The sequence below is a fragment of the Zootoca vivipara genome, chromosome 8, assembly GCF_965207765.1.
Source record: "Zootoca vivipara chromosome 8, rZooViv2.hap1.1, whole genome shotgun sequence".
Classification (NCBI taxonomy): domain Eukaryota; kingdom Metazoa; phylum Chordata; class Lepidosauria; order Squamata; family Lacertidae; genus Zootoca; species Zootoca vivipara.
Genome location: NC_142591.1, coordinates 66,141,697 through 66,147,909, shown reverse-complemented (window position 1 = coordinate 66,147,909; position 6,213 = coordinate 66,141,697).

The window sequence follows — 6,213 nt, the reverse complement described above, 5'->3', positions numbered from 1 at the left end:
TTAAATACAGTGGTACCTCGCTTAACTAATGCCCTGCTTAACGAAATTTCCGCTTAACGAAAGGATTTTTCGAGCGGAGGTTGCCTCGCTAGACGAATTCGTTTTATGAAAAATTCGTCTAGCGAATCACGGTTTCCCATAAGAATGCATTGAAATTCAATTAATGCGTTCCTATGGGCAAAAAAAACATTTTTAAAAAATCAATGCATTCCTATGGGATTCGCTAGACGAATTTTTCGTTACAAGAAAAGACCCGTGGAACGAATTAAATTTGTCTAGCGAGGCACCACTGTACAGTGTTTGTAGAATGTGCAACTTTTCATTGCTACACACATGCACTGTGCTTTGTATGCATTAGCCACCATGCTAAATGTAGATCTGTTTGCATGCCTTAGCAACCCACTTGCCTTATACTGGGAAAAGGAGCACAGATTGCCACATTTATGAGGCTTGGAAGTAAATGAGTCAAGAATGAATCCAAGCATACAGAAGCAAGCAACAACCAGACAAACTGGCCCATGCACATTCCTTCCATTGGGTGATTAGCATAATTATTAAAATAGTTCCTTTTTAGAGACTACAATTATTTGATCAATAAACTCATAAGAAGTATAGAGTACTGGCCTGAAATGCAATAGGATTTAATAGGTATTAAATAGATGAAACAGCTGTCCGCTTCCCCTTTTCCTTTGAGCCACCCAGAAGGGCATGAAGCATATTGAGGAGGAGACAGAATATAATCAATTCCATCTTTAAGGCAGCTTTGACTAGGGAGTTCACCTTTTCCTGAGCAAATTAGCCTGAAAATGCTAGCCCTGTTCTCCAAGCAGTTGCCATCCAATCCAAAACAGTGCACCAATACACTGCTTTTCTCCAGCCAGCAGTACCTCTTTAGGTTTTTTGGTTGTAAGGCCATCAGCTACCGTAGATGGCTGAAAGTAGCATGCTGCTGTGGCAACTCTCAGCACTGCCTCTTAAGCAACTGTGTTTGACTAGGGCTTGCCAGTGCCAAGATCTGCATGCACAGTGTGCCATTCCTTACCCACAATATGCTTCCCCATGGGAAATGAGAGATCACAATCTATAGTAACCTCTCATTCCCCCTTGGGTGGTTTCCTGTGAGATGAGAAGAGCAAAATGCATGTGCAAAGCCTATCTATTTGGCAAATTAACAATAGTGATCAGTGTGTGTCGTCCGTCCGTCCGTCCCCCCCAAAATGGTCATTTTTCTTTGTAATTAGAAATGGCTCTGGCACTGAATATTATAGAATATGAGAGGCACTAAATGTGTCACCTTTGTCAACATTTTTTGAATTTTGCACATCTGATTGTGATTGGAGATGCCATAACCCCATGGCAATATGTTCTGCACCTCCACTGTTAGAATGCTTAACCTCTAACCTAAATACTTCCAGCTGCAATTTGAGCCTGTTCACATTTATACTGTAAGAGAGCAAGCAGCAAAGGCTAATTCTGGGTGGAAGCCGCTCAAGGGTCAAAGATTTGATAACGTAGCTAGAGGTGAACTCTCCAGAGTTGCCAGTTCTGACACTGCTTTTGGGGAGAGAATGGGATCTATTGTACTCCTTTTCTTTTTTGCCTGCAAGCCTTAAAAGAAGAAACTCCCCCCCCCCTGCTTTTTACCTCTTCTCACCCATGCCATCCTTTCCTAGTGATACTACAGGTGAAACTCGGAAAATTAGAATATCGTCAAAAAGTGCATTTATTTCAGTAATGCAACTTATTATTTATTATTTTTTATTTTAATTTTTACAAATGCCTTCTTTTGGAAATTCCACAGTAATAAAACAAATTGTTACAATAATACAAAACATCGCTATTACATTTCATTAATTACATTCCATTTATCATTGACCCGCCTAATTACAATTACAATTACAACAAATAAAGGCTTGACATATCTTGCTTTGCATGTCATGCATCTCTCTCATATTGGTTTCACCTTTCAAGTTGCATTACTGAAATAAATGCACTTTTTGACTATATTCTAATTTTCCGAGTTTCACCTGTAGATGGGAAAGGGATAAGTTGGAGGATTTTACCTCAAGGCCCATCGGCCACCTTGGTCCTTGATACCTATTTATTGTCTTTCAGGTGTAAGGCCCAGTAATGTTGCTGTCTGTTTTCTCCTTGGTACAAATCCCTCCTATGAGCTCAGATCAGATCCAGTGAAGGAAGGGTGTAGTACTCATTGTTTTGCCACTTCTGAAGCCAAGAGTTTAATCCACAACTTCCTAGTTTGCGGTAAGGCCATCCAGGCCTGCTCTGAAGGTCTGGGAGAATCAGGTCACACTTAAGGCTCAATGATTCACTGTTTCTAGCCTGAGCAAATGAGATTCTGCTTTCCATCGACTAGTCAAGTGGACTGGCTTAGCTGCTTGAAAGTTAAGATTAAGGAGAGTAGGCTTTCCACACTGAACTTTTCAACATGATTATGAACAGACTCTTCATGATTGTGGGAGTGTCTGGTCACTGACCTTGTGCATCTTTGAACACCTGCATCAAGAACCAGAGACCAGCAGTGGTGTTTTTTTTCCTGGGGGCACGCATACCCCAAAACATTTTGTGAATCTTTGTACTTTTGTCCATTTACTGTATTTATTTTCCCCGATTTGAACTATAAAGTGGTGGTTTTCTTGAGTCAAAATTGAGAGTAAACATTTATTAAGGGAAAGAAGCACTGGAGACCAACCAATTCCATCAGTTCAATGGTTAAAAAAATGTTCTTTCTCCTCTGGGTCTTGTGCAAGGTGAGGTATTTTGAGACTGAGGTGATTGTAACGGCTTGATGCTAGCCACAGAGATGGTACTTCCCAGTTTGACAGAGCTCTGTGTCAACAAAGGCTGGCCTCTTCTTCCCAGAGTTGACCTGTTACTCATCCAGATCCATCATAGCTACAGTTGCACACCTGGAGATTGAACAGCAGCTGGTGGAAACAGACATTTCCCACAATGGAACAAAAGAAATAAGTATCTGAAGAAGTATCTGAAGAAGTGTGCATGCACACGAAAGCTCATACCAAAATAAAAACTTAGTTGGTCTTTAAGGTGCTACTGAAGGAATTTTTTTATTTTAAAAGAAATAAGTGTCACCTTCCTTCGTCTCAAAGGTTCCAACACACTGCTCTTGGATCAGCCCTGAGCAACATCCTGAAGGATACTTCCAAAAAGCCTTTGGGCTGTGTTCAACTTAAGTTCTACTCAGACCCTTTGATGAACCTAAGTTAGTCATAACCATTAATATAAATGGGTCTGCACTTGAGTAGAGCTAACATTGTATGCATCTAATCTGAATTTTCACATCCCTTCCTCACTGGCAAATATAGTATGTTTATGCAAAGGAATCTGTTGGCATAAAGTCTCAGACACCACCTCTAAGGAACCTGGAGTGTCTCAAATCCTTTGTAGACATAAAATGACATGTAGACACAGGGCTTGCTACGCACTTTAAAAGGGGAAATAATTACAGTACATTAAAAGAGTAAAACTGTGCTTCAATAAGGAGGGGTAAGCAAGACACACTTGCAGGCCACTTGTAAAATCAGCTGAACAAAGGCCAAAAGGTGATCTAGTTACAGGTAGGTAGCCGCGTTGGTCTGACGTAGTCAAAATAAAAATCCTTCCAGTAGCACCTTAGAGACCAACTAAGTTTGTCATAGGTATGAGCTTTCGTGTGCATGCACACTTCTTCAGATACACTGAAACAGAAGTCACCAGACCCTTAAGTATAGTCAGAGGGTGGGGAGGGGTATTACTCAGAAGGGTGGTGGGAATGGGTGATTGGCTGATAGGAGTGGTAAACCTGTTGATGACTGTTAACGACTGATCTGGTATACTTTGATCTGGTATACTTTTGGAGTTGGTGATCCGGTATACTTTTGGAGTTGGGAGAGGGTGGAGATGGGGAATGGTGTGGTGAGCATTATATTGTTGGCTTAAGGAAAGACTTACCTTTGAGTGTATCTCAGAAACATTTTTGTAAACTTACAGTGATGCTTCATTTGTAGCAGAGCCTACAAGCTCAAGGAATGTACAAGTGTCTGTCAAAGAAAAAACACTGTTACTTCCAACTTAAGACACCACAGCCTGCATCTAGGTCAAATAGTCTCAAGGGAGTGAAAACCACATGGGTGCACATCTTGGATGTGGGTAAGTATACATTTTAACAAGGGTGATGTCATATATTTTTAACCCATTTAGAACAGTACAGCTACCTTTCAAACAAAGTGTTCTGTACAGTAAGCCCATGATTTACGAACATTTAATTTGTGCACATTCAGCTTTACGTACTTTGCAGAAAAAATTAAAAAGGAGCAGAAAGGGAATGAGCGTCTTGTTGGGGGGGGGAATACTTGGTCAATCCACCTGCTGTTGCACCCAGTGTGTTTTAAACTAAATGCAATTTTGGCTTTTAGGCGCGATCCCTGGAACCTAACCCTGCATAAGTTGCAGTCTTGCTGTATAAAAGACAATGGGATAGGTCCTGCATGTTAAGTAGCCTCTGCAGCCAAGAAAAGTTTCCATGATAGGTTTGGCTCTGTGGCGTTTACTCTGTGCTCTTGGCAGGAAGAGCTGATAAAAGGCAGGTTGTGTCCTGATGTGGCCCTATGTTTGCTTAGTCCCTTCTGTACTGCCCCGTGACGTTTCATGATCATACAAGTAGGAATGGGTTTGCATGTAAATCCAGATTAGCAGTAGCAGACAGCATTGTGGGGTGGTGCCGCTCCCCTAACCTCCAGCTGGTCATGGCGCTGCTGCTTACTGAGAGTAGGGGGGGGGGAATGAGGCAGAACAAGGTCAACGTAGTGCAAATGCCTTTGTGAAGCCAAGGCAACATTCCCATTGGTGCATTTGGTTAGCGCCAACCTGTCCCCTCCCCCATCTACCCATAAGCAGCAATGCAACCAGCCAGAGGTCATCTGAGCGCTGCCACCCCGCAACACCATCCGCTGATGATCTGGTGCAATTTTGTACAGGACTCCTGTTCTTAGGGCCTTTCAGAGCTCCGTTTATTACACAGCAGTTGTCCAGTTACAGTAATTTTTCTTTCATAAGAGCTCTAAATGCCGTCTGCGATGAATGGTAGCATCTCAAGTCCTGGGGAAATACAGTATTTCCGGGCAAACGGCAATAGTTTCGCAACTGCAAAAATGCATTTGCTTGCCAGCTGTCCTATCCACTGCAGTGGCCTGCTAGTTAGGCGCCTATGACTTGGCAAGTGCTGAGTGATATAATCTGCCCCACCATACTGTTTTATAAACATTTACATTTCATAAACTTTACAAAAAAAAGACTGCTACCTTGTACCAGCGTCCTTGTAATTTATTTATACCATCCCCCCACAGCAGTGAAACAGCCATTTGCCGCCAGCAAGGCACGTTTCCAACTCTCTTACACGGGAGGAATATAAAATGCTAACAAAATGTGTAATCTCCAAGCCAATTCCTCATAATTTTCCCCTTGGTTTTGCACTCTGATTCGATCATCGTAAGGGGATGGGGGAAGAAAATATGGTGACCTAATTGGCTTTGTTAAGAGGCTAATAAAAGATGTAAGGAAACAGGATGGAGTCAAGGATAACAGTCCTGGGGTTAGCACAATTACACCAAAGCAAGTGTCCAAGGAAGGGGGATCATCTGAAAAGGCTTGACACCTGCTATTGGCTTCCCTGTTGCATCTCCCTTCATCACTATGCAACAGTGGGAGAAGCTTCACGTGCCAAGTTTTCTCTACTGAACATAGAAAATCACAGCTGTCCTGGCCACACTGGGTTTTGACACCAAGGGTGGCCCGATTGTGAAGTAGGCTTCAGGTTCCAGCTGTGGCAATTAATTTGGAGCTCATTTTAAGAAGCAGCAGATTTTGGACAAGCCTGGGCTGCCAGCATCATTCATATGATCTAGATTGATGTGAATTTCCCGTGTTGTTGTCTGAAAGTCATTTCGGACAAGACAATGGTGTAGCTCTGAAGGCAGAATTCCTGGACTAGATGGGGCACAGGCCTGATTCAGGTGGATGGAAGTCTGCTTGTGGCATTTTTCTTGCACATATCTTGTCTTCGATATGCATGCAATTTATATTTGCCATTACATTGTCAGATGGATACCACAGTCACTACCATGTCTTTAAAAGAGATGAGGCAACCCTACTCTTAGGTCAGTTCACATAACCACTCTGCATGTCTCCTCCATC